The sequence below is a fragment of the Etheostoma spectabile genome, chromosome 18 (assembly GCF_008692095.1).
Source record: "Etheostoma spectabile isolate EspeVRDwgs_2016 chromosome 18, UIUC_Espe_1.0, whole genome shotgun sequence".
NCBI lineage: Eukaryota > Metazoa > Chordata > Actinopteri > Perciformes > Percidae > Etheostoma > Etheostoma spectabile.
In genome coordinates this window covers 18,041,344-18,058,354 of record NC_045750.1, presented here as the reverse complement: position 1 = coordinate 18,058,354, position 17,011 = coordinate 18,041,344, and the positions used below count along the sequence as shown (strand labels likewise).

General features: G+C 42.1%; 2 long non-coding RNA genes across 2 annotated transcripts in view; one reads left to right on the top strand and one right to left on the bottom strand.

Moving 5' to 3' along the window:
* LOC116705978 (uncharacterized) overlaps positions 1–2,698 on the top strand; it is a 14,482-nt gene extending 11,784 nt beyond the window's left edge. The window contains exon 3 of the long non-coding RNA XR_004336103.1: positions 2,685–2,698. This is a non-coding gene — a long non-coding RNA (uncharacterized LOC116705978). The remainder of the gene's footprint in view (positions 1–2,684) is intronic.
* Positions 1–15,733, bottom strand: part of LOC116705979 (uncharacterized) — a 24,119-nt gene extending 8,386 nt beyond the window's left edge. The window contains exons 1-2 of the long non-coding RNA XR_004336104.1: positions 15,622–15,733; positions 5,553–5,559 (exon numbers count right to left, since the gene is read on the bottom strand). This is a non-coding gene — a long non-coding RNA (uncharacterized LOC116705979). The remainder of the gene's footprint in view (positions 1–5,552; positions 5,560–15,621) is intronic.
* Between the last annotated feature and the right edge of the window lie 1,278 nt (positions 15,734–17,011).

Genomic DNA, 17,011 nt, shown 5'->3' with positions numbered 1-17,011 from the left:
TTCTTGGGTAGCTTGATAAGATAGCCCTCTTTCCATTCTGTTGAAATACGTTCTTCTACAGCCGACTACTTACTGGGTAAATACCGGACACTAACGGTGTCATATCGTCGTAGAAAACAGTACATATAATTATTACTGGTTCCTTCTTGTACTTACATGTACAGTAGCTACAGCGGAACAAGGGAGTAAGAATTGGGACTTTCAGAAGAAAGGAGAAATGATTTATCCTCTTAAAATACACTGGAAAATATATGATTTTCTCGCCTAAATTTTTACCCCCTAAAGCAGTTTCCACATCTTTGGCCCTCTGGGATGACCCTGAGTTCATTGTGAAGCTAACACTCCTCAATTTGTTGTTTCTAGTGGCATTGTGACACTAGGCCTTACTGACACACAGAGCTACAAGGTTAGAACACAGAATTCTATTTCCGTCCAAGTAAATCATCTGAAAAATTAATAAAAATCACTACTGTAAGCATATTACGACTGCTATATACTAAAATAGTACCCTAGCAACATGTCTCAACTTAGAACAGAAAGAATCCAGAAGAAAATTGCTTATAAAATGGATTTTATATGAATGTATTTCTACAGATATGTGCATCTTTTACAGGGGCATTTTAGTATCTTAGCTCATTGGTTTTTTTATAGTTTTTATGGCCGGCAACTTAGGTTTTGGTTGCATCGCAAGCTCTTACCAACTCATTTCCGCCATGGCCAGTAAAAACAGAGGTCTGATGAACCCACTTACACTACCAGCCCAGCACCAATAAGCAGACAGACCCAGTAGAGGAAAGCAGATGAAGAGCAGGGAGCAGCTAAGGAGCCAGATATTTTTCTGACTTTTGATTTTGAGTACGGGTCAAACTTCAGTCATTTAAACTTCCAAACCACATTAAAAGGTAGGTGGGCTCGATAAACGTGTGTGCGTTTAAACAAATGACATATTCAGGGTCAATTGTCTACATCCATCTTCATCTGCTGTTATCAGTATCGGGTCGCGGAGGCAGCAGCTCCAGTAGGGGAACCACAACTTCCCTTTCCGAGCCATATCAACCAGTCCGAACTGGGGGATCCCCGAGGCGTTCCCATGTGCAAGGTGGAATATAATCTCTCCACATGTCCGGGGTCTTCTCGCGGCCTCCTCCAGGTGGACGTGCCTGGACCACCTCCATAGGGAGGAGCCCAGAGCATCCTAACAGATGGCCCACTCCATGTCAAATGGCTCCGTTCGACGTGAAGGAGCAGCGGCTCTACTCGAGCTCCTGAAGGACAACTGAGCTTCCCGCTGATCCGCTTCTCAAACAATCTCCGTTCCATTGCCCTTCAAGCGCAAACAAGACCCTAAGGTATTCCCTTGGGGGAGGAAGATCAGGACTCAACATTTGTTTGTCTCTCAAAATAAGTCATCATGGTTTACAACTGCATGACAGGCTAAATTTGGACTGACAGAACTATTTGTAGCGACACAATAACAGCGTATAAAAAAAACTGAGTTAAATAAATGATACTTTCCTAATTTACCACACATGCACACTTCACGGCCATGGTCTAAAACATTGTATCAACATATCTGTTTCCTCCTATATTTCTGCAATGTTTGTATACTATCATATCAAAATTTGAAGTTTGTGTTGGCAGTAGCACCACCTGGATCCTGAAAAACATAGCATTTATTTGAGTTCACTCAATGCGTATAAATCTGCATGAACTCAGTGAAAAAATGAATATAACAAGCTAAGTGAACTCTTTACCGGCCACAAACTCCAAGGAACGCTTGAGTGGAGAGCATATCCCCAAGCAAGAATAACTACTTAATTAATAGCATAGACAGTGGCTCTGAGTCAAATTCACCATCGGAGCTTTAATGTTTTCCATCAGATCGTACTACGTTAGGGTAGAGATGAGGTGTGGAATCTCTAACAGCGGTCTTGGAGCAACAGATCCTGGCGGTCATTGTCACGGACGATGAGAAAATCGGAGTAGCTTTTTGGCGGCCCTGCCAAGGGAAAACAGACCTGTAACCAGTGTATGAGATTCAAAGTACAGAGACTGGCAGCCATTGCAAGAAGCAGTTTTTGCACATAAAGCTACTGGAAGAATTAATTTGTCAATGCACAAGAAATAGCTGCGAAGCTTCCGATGATGGGAGTTTTCGATATTTCAACAGTTTAAAGTATTTAAATGTAAACCCTTTTTGGAATATTCTCTTTTAATTTTGTCACAAGTCATCCTGTTTGTATAGTCTTAAAGTTTTTTTACTCTTTATTTGCAAAAAAGATAAGATGACCAAACCGTATTCGCAGGGTATGGTCCTTTTTTGTGCTAGCTAAGTATGGCCTATCAGGGTAAAAACAAATGAGAATCAAGCTAATTTTGGGCTAATTCCCCATCACGCCCCAAAATTGGGTTAGCAAAGCCCTGATTTTGTGATGGTTCTAAAGACGGAGTTGCCAGGATTTTCCGTGGTTCTAGTTCTGTTACGAGTGTGTTTTGTTCAATATTTCACTGATATGATATCCTTGCAGGTGGGGATGCTGAGCAGGTAGCAGTACTCAAGATCAAATGGTATCAAGACAATTCAAGAATCGCGATTTACTCGTTAGTCTTGTCAACGTCTTCTATATTATATCAAGGCATTTATTGTGACACTATGGCAAAAAAGAGAAATGAGAGATCTTAAGTTTGTGTTTCTGTGTTTTTTTATGTGGAATGTGGATACTTCAGTTCACTCAGTTCCAAACACAAAAGTAAGTGCAGGTCCTTTGTCAGTACCATCTATGAGGTAATATGCCAAATAAATAGCAAAATTAAAAAATGCTTACAGCCATACATATCTCAATGCTAAAAACCATGAGAGACAAAATGCAGGCAGCATCGCTTTAAAAATTGACACATATTCACTGAATACAGTCGGAGTCTTTATACTTTGAGACCATCATTTAATGGTTACTAATGGCGTTGGAAAAAAGGTTGGTAATCAGTTTGTGCTTTTATTGCTGGGGTACCGTTATCTCCTGCCTGACGGCAGTTGATCAAAACAGTGTGTGACAGGGGTATGATGGAGTCTGTAGGATGTTTGTGCCTTTTGAAGGGCAGCGGGAGCACTGTGAAGTTCTTCCAGGGAGGGAGAGGGCAACCAAGTGGTTTCTGTGCTGCTCTTGGACCACTGGCGCGTTTTTCTTGGAGACAGTGCAGCTTGAAAAACCCACAACAGATGACAGATATGACATGATGCTCATTGAAGCAGCGATACGACGGACACAAGCGGTTTTTGGGGTTGTGTCTGGTTGTTCTCCTGAAAACTCTCAGGAAGTACACGTCTCTGCTGGACCTGTTTTTTAACTACATCTTTGGTGTGGTAATCCCAGGTCCCCAGGTCCTCCATGATGTTGACTCAGGAGAGCGAAGCTGAGCCTCTCTACACAGTCCCGCCTATAAACCGCCAGCATGGATGTAAGTCTGTTTCTCCTCCTGAAGTCCACTATTAGCTCCCTGTCTTGGTGTGTGTTGAGGAGCAAGCAATGCTCCCCTCCTCTCTTTAGTGAAACTCATCCCCTCCGAGATGAGCCCCACGACCTTGGTGTCATCAGTGAATTTGACGTTGGTGTTGCCGGGGTGTGAGCATTAGTGGTTGCATCGTGGGGTTGTAGAGGAGATACCGCCTTATTGGCATAACACGGTGGCCAGTGGACCGTAATTAATGAGTGTGAATCATCAATGATACTCAATACATAGTGACCAGCATGTGATTTATGAAATGGTTAACAACAGTATTAACACGATGTACACCAACATACAACATTGAACAAAGTGCCTAAGTATAATTAAAATACTAAAGAAACAAGATTTCCAAAGATGTTTTTTCCTGTGCCCTAAATGAGATTCAAATCTCTAGTGCCGGGATCTTCAACAGGGGGTCGGGACCCCAGGGGCGTCCTCAGAGTAAATGTCCCCCCCCCGGAGGGCCCAAATTATTGAACATTTTTTCAAAGTTAAAAAGTATTGACACAGGAAACCAACATATATTAGAAATATAATCTCCCACTGGTACGGCCAATAGGTAACCGTAGTCCTAAGGCAGTGTATTCCAGGTTGATGGTGGGCAGAAAAGAGAAAGCCATTTTTGCTGAGTCTCATACGAAACTGGGACGTTAAGGTATTGAAGGACTGGAGCGAGGCTCAAGACTGCAGTGTACTGGTAAAATAGGGGTGGGCAATCCAAATACAGATTGTAGTGAAGTATACCAGACCAAAAGTGCTACGTTATGGGGAATTAAGGCCAATTGGCAGAGAGTACAGAGTGAGAAGAAAAAGATCTGTGAGGGTTTGTGGAACTAAGAAGATCCTGAGCTACCATGTTGATAGACAGTGTCCAACTCTGCATGAGCTGGCAGAGGACATTCGTGTACTGCAGCTTTGTTAGTAAGGAGTTGCCATGGTCTGTGTGGCAGTGCCAAACAGGAGTTGCCGCCTCTAATCAGGTGCGCAGATTTAAAAGGTGTTCAGTATATCCATTTGTGAGTCAACAACACGCCTCACCCAGGGTAGGACAGAAGAAAATATATAAAACCGCATCATGGTGCTTGCGTGAAATGTCCTTTTAATTGAAAACACCAATAGATTAAAGAGGGAAAAAAAAGAAAGGCGAAGCCATGAGGCTCCAACTGTCCATATTGAACAGGATGGAGTGTGAGAAAACATAGCTAAAGCATACTGTGGTCAACTGCATCTCTCGCACAGGTTCTCTCCAAAAGGTAAAAGTGGCTGAAATCCAGAAAAAAAGCAATATTTGATAAATTACAGATTACCCGGCAAAATAATGTTGTTTTATTTCACACGAGACCAGCCATTTTCCCCTGTTGCCTACCGTGTACATTATGAAGTGAGAAGTTATTAAGACAAAAACAGTCTATTTTCATCAAACTGCAGTTTTGCATAGTTCCCGCAAGTCATCGCAGTAAAATGCGTAAATATCCGAATAGTGTATTGCGTATTTTTAAGAAACGTATCGCAAAACGGCTTTTTGCTGCAACAATCACCAACAAAAAACTAATTTTTCTGGAAGGGACGTATTTATGTACTTTTAACGTTGGAACTTATTCTGGAAAAGACTTTGCAAGGTAAATGGGAGTTTCATAGAGGCATAATACAACATCTTGCAAAGGACAAGCCTCACTAACAATGCTGAGTGAGTGGTTTCTTTTAAATCTGGAAACATTTGACTACTTTTTATAAAAATTTATCTTTTGGGGCTTTTATCTCTATTACAGGGGTGTAGGGATAGACATGGCCAGGATGAAACGCAACAAAGGGCCACAGGTAGGATTGAACCCATTGACTCATACTGACAGTGAGAGAACAGCTCTTACTGGGGTGAGCTAGAGGCCCACCCCGAACCAATTGCCACTTACTACTGTTTGGGTTGTCTCTGGCCAGAGCGGGGTTACAATGCCCCTCCAAGGTCTTCTAATTCTCAGCAAGCAAACACAGCACATTTTGAGTTAGGTAAAAAAATCATACAAACCAACGAAGTGCAATAATTATAAAACATGTGAACTTATATTGGCATGGGAATATTGTTGTTAAGCACATCAAAACAAATTAAAACTGAGCGGATAATCTGTAGTCGTGAGGGAGATTGGGATCGTGGTACACGGGCAAGTCATATTCAGCATTTAACAATGTTGTAAGCTTGCCATGGCAACGAACACCATAAACAAGCAAAAATTTGTGGTAAGTGAAGACAATCCATCATGCTTGCGCCAAGGGTTAAACATCAAATTTAATTTCCTGCACCAGTTGCCAAATAGTCGGAACCACATATACACAAGAGTTAGAAGATAAAGGATAAGTGCAAATAAACGTAAGCGTAATCTTTTCACAAACAATTGGACCCAGAAAACCAAACATTTATGTGATGGCACTATAAGCTTTGAGATTTTTAAAATGTGAGATGTTGACCTCCTGTACATACAGAATTTCAATGTTGTTCCAAAGATAATCTTGTACACTTTGCGTCAACACACCTCACTGTTTGTATCATTGTTCAGCAGAGTGGACTGTTTTCTCCAGTGCTGAAGGGGGAAACAAATGACCGGTGGGATCAATCAGAGCATTTTTAGGCCCACAGGGCACAGGCGTGTATGGCTGTCAGGTGCTGGAGAGGTAGATTACAGTCCAGCAGCCTTATCTACCTCGGGCAGCTTCCACTGGCAGGACTCAGGGACATTAGATCCCATCCATCTTTACCTCGGCACATCACTAACATGGCTGACGGTGCAGCCTCGTGTAATGCCTCAGCACACAAAAAAAACCAAAGACAATTATGCATTTTAGGACTTCCATGATTAACTATTGACGCCTGGGACACTTAAAAATAATTGCAGCTATTCGATTTAATACAATCTCGGTAAACCATCCACGGGCATAGGGATGGCAAGGCAAGGCAGTTTGATTGTATAGCACATTTCAGCAACAGGGCAATCAAAGTGCTTACACAAAACTCAGTTAAAAAAAAACCAGTTACAAATAAAAACAAGATTAAAACACAAGAATAAAGTTTACAATGCATAGTACAAGCAATTAAACATTAAAAAAGATGAACGACCATTTAAAGAAGGCACCATCAAAAAAAAGGTCTTTAGCCTTGATTTAAAACACTGAGAGTACAAACGGATCGGCAGTTTTCTGGGTCATACTGCGGACATGGTCCCAGAGTAGACTGAGAGGTTGCTGGGGCGTCATAGTGTAGTTAGCAGATCAGAAATTTATTTGGCCTTAACCATTTAATATTATAAACCAGCAAAATTACTTTGAAATCAATTCTTGGGAGACACAAGAAGCCACAGTGTAAGGGATTCAGAAATGAGTGAGTGATGGGCTCCGTCTCTGGTCTTAGTGAGGATCTCGAGCAGCAGGTTCTGAATCGCTCCAGCGTGTCTGATTGATTTTTTTAGGAGACCTGTCAAAGACCCGTTACAGTAGCATCTACTGAACATGAAAGCATGGGACAAGTTTTCAAGTGCCGGTGACCACATAAGTGCCTTTAACCATTGATATATTCTTAAGGTGATAATAGGTCTGCGTTCGTAAGGCTAATGTGGCTGTTAAATTCAGGTCAGAGTCATGACTACACCAAGATTTCTGGCTGTCTGTTGTTTGACATGTTGTTTGAACGTGAGCGCAGATCTTAAATTGTTACTACTTTTGCTCCAAAACAACCACCTCAGTTTTCCTGCATGTTGTAGGCAAATCCAGCGTTATTGTCAATGCACTTAGTCGTTTTGTATTGGACTGTAGTTCCCTGGCGATAAGGTTCCCAGTAAATGTGGGGTCGTCACGCATAAACTATGGTTGAAAGTTATTTGTTGTTTCATAATCTGAGCCAGTTGCATGTAGAGTGTAAACGGAGGAGGCCCCAGCAATGGAGCCTTGGGGAACTCCGCAGTTTCGATATTGGTATGCACCGAGGTTATAGTACCTACATGAACAAGGAGTCACTATTCTTTAAGTAGGATTCAAACCAGTTGTACTGAGCCAGAAGCAAGGCCACCCAGTTTTCCAACGGCTAGTAATATGGCAGGTTTAACCGTTGTCAAATCGAGCACTGAGATGCAAAGGACTAAGATCGCGAAATTTTTGCAACTATCTGGTTAGGTGGATGTCATAAGACTCTCTACCAACAAGAGCCATCTCAGTAGTGAGGTGTGGTCGGAAGTCCCAACTGAAAGGTATCAAAAAACGTGGTTTGTGACAAGAAATGGTTAAGTGTTGAAAAAAAAGCTTTTCATGATGTTACTTAAAAAGTCAGGTTGTATAGCCTATAGTTGCCATTCAGTGATGATCTAGATTTTCTTTTAAGCGTGGCTGGTACTGCAGTTTTCATGGCCTGTGGGAAAGATATCCTTGAAAGAAGAGATGTTTAACATTCTGTAGGAAATCAGAAGCTAAACAATTCACAAAACATTTTGAAAACACCAATTGTCAAAGTTGGTTCATGATGTCCCTCCAGGTTTTTATGGTTGATTGTGGATGAAATCTGTATCTATTGGAAGTAGTTTTGCTAGGAAACTAATATCTTAATCACTGGCCCCGGGCCACGATCGCCTTAAATTTGGTAGTCAATTACTTTTGGTTTTGTATTGTGTTTTATAGCATTTCAGATACTGTGTAAAATGAACTACTCAGGTTGGTTAACATGCATCTGGAAAAGAGGCCCAGAAGATATAAAAAATATCAGATATAAAAAAGTTACGACATCAGACCAGTAGCCAAAGGGATTTGCAATTTGGCTATACGTTATGCCCTTTTGCTCTATACCCCATAGCGTGATTTGTTACTTATTCATTCTACAAACGGAAACAGATCAACTAAGCTTATGCAACCATTCCTATGCCAACTACAATAGTTTAGCTTTATTTGTGTGGATCAAGGTATTCATTAGAGGTTAAAAAAGCCAGCTTGGATTCGGAGACACTAGACGGAAATGGAAAAGCATTTTGTCCCCTCTACTTCCCTTGACTATAGTGAGTTTGAAATTTTTTTTCACAAGGTCCTTAAGACAGCATTGATTGATGATTGTCAGCCCCTCTGGATACGCTTGCCCTTTGAATCCTCACAGACATCAAATGGTAGGGTTTTGGTCTTCTTGTCGTGGAGGTTGCAGGGTTGGTGTTGCTGTTTTTGTAAGTCGTAGGAGCAATAAAGTGAAACTGTATGGATGAAAAGCATTGTGACGAGTTAACATGCGAGGTAGTAATGTAGATTACATGGCAGCAGGCAAAAGACCTTTAAAAACCAAACCTTTGGAGAGAAAGATAGAATATTGACAGCTGAGTGTTTTCCTGGGAACAGCCAGTTGGACGTTAGATGCTATCCAGGGTTTTCTAACTGAACAACTTGGAAAAACCACTTGGCTATGCTGGCGCCTCCAGAAGATAATGTGGGCCTGCGGTGTGCGTTGTTCTCAGTGGTGTCTGCAGTCAGCTGGAGTTGAAGAGAGGGAACGCAGATCTGGAGTTATGGCACATTATTCTGCAGCATCCACAAGCCTGGAAATTGTTTAGACGTGATCAATCCTTTGCCAATGTGACTTCAGAATCGGGGAAAACAACAACTAAAGAAAATTCAAAGCAGGCAATTGAGCTGTTGAGAGCTCATTTCCCCCTGAATCTGTCTTGATCTAAGGGATGCAGTCCACAACAACTGGATGAACAACCTGACATTGTTGTTCATTTTTCAGTGTTTCTGTGAAGACTTTTATCTATAGCTTTTCTATCTGATGCCTTCTCAGGGTTTCGCCTGCTCAACCATGATCTATTTTTATGACTCTGCCTTGAATAATTGGCACGCTAAAAAATCTATACAGTTCCCAAAAACTTGTAGTGTATCTGGCCAGACTGCTACAACTACACCACTCATCTGTATATGTGATAAGTGGATGGATGCCAAATATTATGCCGGGGTAACAGGAATGTGTCTATGATTTGGAGCATTCTCAGAGGCATGAAGCGAGCTCAGTATGAAGCGTAAAAAGTTTTTCAAATTGTATTCCATACATTCTGCCCAGTTGTGAATCTCATGATGTCTCAGGTGACCATATGAAGGGAAAGGGTTTAAAACAAAGTTCACCTTCTCATTTCTCTCAAAAAGTCTCAAAACTGCACGTGCTCTGAGACCTAGCTGGGCCTCTGCTGTTAGCTGGTTTTCCAGTTTGGCAGCACACCGTAGAGGTGCGGCTGAAAACCATGACAAGGCAGATTTGTAAACTCTGAACAAGAAAGCTCCAGGACTTGATGGCTTTACATTACACACAGAATGCTTTGAAGGACTATTCCCATGAACGTTTCTTTTGTGGTTAAGGGAATGCGCAGCCCACGTAGTCATGATGTGTTCACTGCTTTAAAGAAAGCTGCTATTCTCTCACAGCCTGACTGAAAGATTGCATGACACGTTTTATGGTTTCTTTACATGACCGTTATGAGTAGTGTAAGTTCATATTCATGAGCAATATTGGCATTATGATTTGGTTTATACTTACTTACTGACAATATGCTTGTTGGCATGAATGGAAACAAACAAAGGATTATCAATCTTCTAGTCTGTTTTGGGCCAGTCTTTATAGAGTCCAGGTGTGAGCTAGGCTATCAGCTCACCTGCCACCGTCTGTGGCAGGTATTCTGGTTGTCCTCTTTTCCATTAGCCATCTTGTGATCCAGTGAAGGGGAGTTTGAGTGATTTTTTCTTTGCTCTTACGTATTCAGTGGCCAATCCATTTCCATTGCAGCTTTTCATGATTGTAGCCATGTTTATTACACTGGCTGATGAGACGGTTGGTTGGAGATGGTGTTGGGCCAGAATATTCTCTTTTATTTTAGCAGGCTCTGTTTTTGGTTGTGGACGGTTGCGGTATGTGGAGATGCTTTTAGTTGTGTTGCAGGCAGCCAGCCGTGTTAGCAGGGTAGACAGGGAACACAGCCTCGTACAGTCTCGCTTGGGGTTGGTGCTGTACTGGGAGAACTTCCAGAGATGTTGTTAATGTCATTCATTTTATTTATATGTGTATCAATCATAACATCAGTTTATCAGTAGAGTAGACATAGACCACACCTATAAGGTACAAAGCATTCCTTTTGAAGGAGAAACCTCAGACAGCACCAGGCTCTTGGTTAAGTGGTGTCTGACCGGTGCCGCGTTAGGGGGTATTAGTACTCTGAAGGGTCGTATAGGGCTGGCCTGATTGGCTTGCGATGTCATGTCTGCCCTCCATCATGGCTGACATAGCTGCTAGGAAGTGAAAGGTTGGTCATGGGTAGGTTTTGGTCTTTTCTTGTATTTATGCTGGGGGGACGGGGGGGGGGGTTGGGAGTTTAGATCTCATCTTTATGTTTTACCTGAGGGTAATGTTTGCATCATGTGGTTTATTGTGTGTCTAGTTCCCCTTTCAAAAAACAATTTCTCTCCCATGGGAGACAATAAAGTAACCTTATCTGGTACATGGCCGATTGACAGACATGAAGATTTAACACTCAATTTGGTACACAGGTGGCGAAAGCAAAAGATTTTGTGTTTTAAAAATATTAACATGTGAATGAGGACTCATTGACCAAATAATTGTACTGTAATTGTAAAATGCTTATTATGGTGGTGCCGATCACACTGTTGTAAAGATTTTATCAGATTTTCAAAATTTTAACAATAAAGTACATTGCCGTAGCCCTAAACAATCCAAACACATCAGTGGTGAGATGGACATTTTGGGTGTCAACCCCGATGTGATGACACCCAAGTTTAAGCTCATAGTCCGTTAGTTCTGTCCCCAATGAGGAATTTACAGACGCCAGACCACACCACCACTCACTCCACGTTGCTAGTAACAAAAGAGAGACGGGGGGTACGTATTAGGGATGAGCGGTACTCGGGCTGAAACGACGGTATCCGGTTACGGAAATTAAGCACTTGTTGCGAGTACAAGTATATATGAGGTATGCGATTGTATCGGATTTTGATTAAAAGTCTCATTGACTGTGTCTCCGTACGTGATAGGTAGTCACAGTGCTAGTCACAGCGGCCCTCTCCTCTACCACTATTCTGGATAGGCTGTCCCAGGCCCCTTGTGCACACCACAGTATTATGTGTTGTGTCCGCAGGGCTGTGCTCACACACTCACTCAGGAAACCGGAGAAGTGAACAGCTCTCTCCCTCAGTGTCGCGGGCTTTTACGTTAACATTAGGGTTTTTCAAGCTCTAGGTTTGTTTATACTTGGTTCAAACTCAGTACTTAGTAACCAGGAGATCTGGTTCCATGGGTTTGTTCAGACATAGTGCTTGTCTAGAATGCGGACTCGGGTGGCATCTCTGCCGTCGAGTTTTTATTTTTTTTTGAAATGACTGCTGGCTCTCAACCGTTTTTTGAGTTGTCTGAACGGTTTCTGCCTTTCTTGTATCTTCTTACATCACTCCGACACACACACTCACACATCGGTGGGAAGAAATAAAAAAGGAACCAAAAAAACTATCCACACTGATCTAGAAATATCTAAAAGATTACAAAAAGAAAGTATATTATTATTGAGTTATGAAAAATCTTGTTCATTAATTTGATTATAATGCAACCACATTATGTGTCGTATTGTTGCAAACTTGGTTATATGTAGGCTCTAATAGTCGTTTTTGTTACCTGACAACACCCACTGATTGAAGCTCAATGCGTGAGCGTCATGGAAATCGTCTTCTAAATCAGCAAGAAATATAACAATTCTGATCAACCATATCAATATTGTATGCTGTAACCTAACAGACCGGTTTAAAGCCCTGCCATGCAAGACAACCAGACCAACTTCCGGGTTAGATCTGACCACTTCCGGGTTAGGCCTCCCAGCCAGTACGAGTACAGATACGAGGATACAGATAATTATGGTTAAACCGATACAGAACAGATACAGATAATCGTGTACTCACTCTTTCCTATAATTATTGCTTGCATTTTATGACGTTGAAAATCCCACACAGTCCCACTACGATCAATTCGGTCAAAAAATGAACGCTTCATCAGGGCTTCTCAGTGTTTGTATGAAACGCACGGCAGAGAAGCAGCTCAGGCCGCGGTGCTGACGTAAGATGACGCGTCGTATAAGACGCGTTCAGAGATGTAGTCAATGACCGAAAGCTGCTAGGGAGGTTGGTGCAGGGGGGGATGGGTTCAAACATCACAAGCACTTCCCCAACCAGTCACCAAGGAGACCGGGGTGTTCAGTCCCGTTTGTACCCGATCCACTCACAATATCCATTTGCCAACCCCAACCACCATCTTTTCTAAATCAATGTCCGTTCTTGCGCCGCATGTCAGTTAAAACATCAATCCTGACCAGAGAGCCAAATGTGACGCCAAGAATTTCAACAAGTGCGTTAACATATTTGATAAGGAGACTTTTAGCGTTCAGTAAAACTCCAAAGGCACATGGCGTCCGTATTTGACACAATGGGAGTGAGAATGTGTGGACATCCAGAAAGAGTTTGTGAGCTGATAGTCTTACTTAGCTTTGCATCAACTCATTTTGGCATAGCTTGAGTAACAACGTTCATGGATATAAAAATGTTACGCAATACAGTTTTATCAATGTTAGCACAGAGCTTTGGTGCCATCCACCACTCTTTGGGTCCCAGACTGGAGCTCCAAATGGCATCATAGTGTCTTGGTGCTTGGTTTTTAATCGTGTTCATAATACAAACAGCCTCAACAGAAAAGAGGATGTCTGACGTACATCAACATGACGGGAAATTTGGTCTTGAGTGTATTTTCTTTTTAAAACGAGAGGCGATGTGTCTTTATTTACTTTGACGGAATAACTCACTAGTTTACAACGTAGTCTCCACTGTTTGTCCCCTTAGTGGATTCTATCTGGGATCCCACCAATAACTGTAGTTTCTTACTAAATGAAGGCCTTGATAGCTGAGATGCAGCTGTAAGCCACAGCTGGGTCAGCCCTGAGGTGCGTGTCACCATGGGCATTTCCTTTTAAATTCTTGTACCATTTGTATTCTTTCATCGGGGCAATTCCTTTTATTAGGCTTCACTATTTTACATAGGGACATGAATACTCTACTAAATCAAGGCCTATCTAACCAAGTGGATGTTTCCATTATTTCTCATGTCCTAATTACATTGTTGTCTTTTTAGTACTGTCATGTATGCATTGTACTGTTACTGTTACAAACTGAGTGTCCGCTTACACTGAAATGTATAGCAAGTCTGAGGCTGCTCTTCTTAGGTTCTGTTGTTTAAAAGGAGTGGTGCAACAGGGTTGACTTTGAGTTAATCCTATTGTTTTATTTAGTTTTTAGGTTAGCAGGATGTGCTTTGCTGCAGTACAGCCCTAACACTAATCACTGAGTTATAAAACAGAAATAATCTGGCCGCTGGTTCCAAAGAATCTAAGCCTACGGAAAAAAGCAAAGGGCGCTGCTATATCTTTTACCAAAGGTGCTCTTTGTGAGTCCATGGTAGTGGGATCCAGCAGACTCCCAAGACATTGTGTGAAGACGCTTGTTGTTGTCAAGCACTTTTTTGCCCAAACCTATTCCTTGGGACAATAAAGTAGGACTTATGTTTTTATTGTCTTAACAGCATCCTCAAACTGGTGTGAATTAGAATGTTGCAGCCGTGCCACTGTCTAATCTCTAAAACAACACAATCTAATGTAATATCAACTAAGATGTTAACTGGCTACTCAAAGGCAAAAGCTAAAAACTAGTATGATGGTACATCACCTTAATCTGTCTAATTAGAGTGACCAGACATCATGAAAAATTGGGACAGTCACGAAATCTAAGCAGTTGTCCCGAATCCTGAATCCTGCCTAATTGTCCCGAAGACGAGAGCAAGTCTAAAGAGCAGACTCGGGTAGTTCTGTCGATAGCACAATAAAAACGGTCATGGTGATGGAGTCGTCCTGCAGCCAGCACCAGTCGGCGCCCACTGGCTGCAACAGTACGAGGCCCTACGTAGGCAGTAGGTGTGAATTTAAAAAAGCATGCTATTTTTCGTTGTTATTGTTGAAATGAGGCTCAGGGGCTTGGCCTGGGACTCGATGAACATGTAGGTATAAAGGTCTCTGCAGGTACTGGGGGAGGGGTAGTTCTCTTTTTTTTTTTTTTAAGATTATTTTTTGGGCATCTAGGCCTCTAACTGACAGGACAGATGAAGACAGGAAAGGAGGAGAGAGAGGGGGGGGGGGGGGAGGACATGCAGCAAATGGCAGCAGGCCGGACTCGAACCCGGGCCCGCGCATCGAGGAGCAAACTCCTACATGGGCACCCGCTCACCAACCGAGCCAACGGGCGCCCGGGGTAGTTCTTTACGTGATGCAACAAAGAAGGAAGGAATTTGGTATTACCACGGGGGGGGCGGGATGGAGCAGACGTCAGGGTGCATGCTAGCAGCAAACTGCATATAACTAATAGCACACAGTACGACCACGCTTTGTTGTTTTTAATGTGTTTTAAAATGACACTTGAGTTCATGATTTTGAAATTCAAGTTACTATATGAACTCATGGGAGCAGAAACGGCATATAGGCCCCGTTTTGTTTTCCCATATCATCCGATGTACAGTAACTCGATTAAAAGCCTTCTTGAAGACATTAAAGATTTGGGTTGCTCCTAATTCTTTTGGGAACCATTTTTTAACATCTATTCCTGGGTTTAACTTGTGATATACAGTCTCTTGGGACAAGTTGTTGTTGTTGGACTATAGCCAGACATAGACCGCCCCAGACACGACACGAATCAAACTTTCGTTAAATGTACACGCCAACTTTTTAAAGGCCGAGTGGTGTGTTATCTGAGCATTGAGCTACCCTTGTTGTTTATTCTGTATAGACGGCCCATACAATACACGGAACTTGCCGTGTATTGCCACTTGCCTTGTATTGTTGTGAAGAAAGCCACAGTTGGTTTGGAAAAGAAGAACAGGGTTGGTTTTAGAATGAAGAATGGTTGAGGAAAAATCACATGCATGTCACACGCGGGACAAGGAACAGAGAAATGCAGGACATGATCACCGGTCTCCTGGTTGAAAGTGCTGGTTTTACCCATCAACCCCCGACAACCTCACACGACGTTTCGTCCTTTCATACTACTTGCGACGGCGTAAATTAACACGCAATCGCAAGGTAAGTTAGTCAATGGAGCCAAACGGCGTTGATATACACAATAAAAAACGAGTAGTCATCTTTAAAATACGGCAATAATGGCATACGAATTGACGTGTCATACATAAACCATTTTATGAGATCCGTCTGACAGACAGATGGTTGAAGGTAAGTGTTTTATTTTCAAGTTAAAGCGGTCCTTAACAGGGCTGCCAACTTTTCCAGAAACCACGGAGTGAGATTTGGGGGGCCAACCCATATTTTGCCGCGTACAAAGCAATTTCTATGGGTCTTTATCCTTCAGGGTTTAAATTGGGATTTGTTATAGTGGGGGGATGGGGCTCTCCCTAGGGGGGTCGGGGGTATACTCCCCCAGGAAAAGAATTTGAAAAATAAACCATTAAATGGCCCTTTCTGGAGAGTTTTTTTGCAAAAAAAATGGAGAAATCAAGTTGCTTGCATATATGTGCAAAACTGTAGGGTTAAGAGCCTTTGCATTGTTGTAGTATCAGCAGGTTTTAGCATTCAGCATTACATTATTAACTTCTTATGACATAAGAACTGACAGACAATGTGCCAAACATATTGAACCACATGAAGAGACAGTAGCATATGTCAGCAACAGCTGAGAAGATTTGGGTCTGTGGTGAACAGGTCCAGGGGTCTGGTGTAGGGACCAGGGACCCAAAGTTAAATTAATGATGAGGGATCAACTAAGACCACTGAAATTCTAAAGAATGAGAACCACTGAGTTGCATAAATTCTAATCCTTTAACCTTTGTGCCAAGGCTCAGTAATGTTTGGCCCTCATCCTCTGTGCCCCACTACTGTATTTACTTTTTTGTAAAATAAAGACTATTTGTTCATTTAAAAAAACACAAATTAATTATTTACAGTTACATTAGAGATGCACAGAGGTTAGAGAAGTACAATGTGGCCCACGCTGCAGTATGTATTTTATATATATAGATATATTTATATATATATATATTATATATAGTATATATAGTACAGCTCAGATGTGTTTATCAGAATTCTGCTCATATTTACAACTTGTGCACATTCAAAATATAAATCCTCCCGTCTGCTGTGCATGTCATTGCTCCGGTGATATGGTGGATCTCATGCAGACCGTCTGACAGACCAGAGGCCCATTTGGGTTCTGGTCTTGACAAAGTTAGAGGTGTCCGTACGCTTTCTTTATCGGAGGACTACACGGACGCAACGCGTCACTGCCCCCCAGAGCGAGTCCAATAACATGAAAGAAGTTGCTACATACCAGCCGCGCTGCTCACCTCTATTGTTGAAGAGGTGAACGAAGCGACAGACGGGTCTGTGATACTCAGAGCTCAGACCTG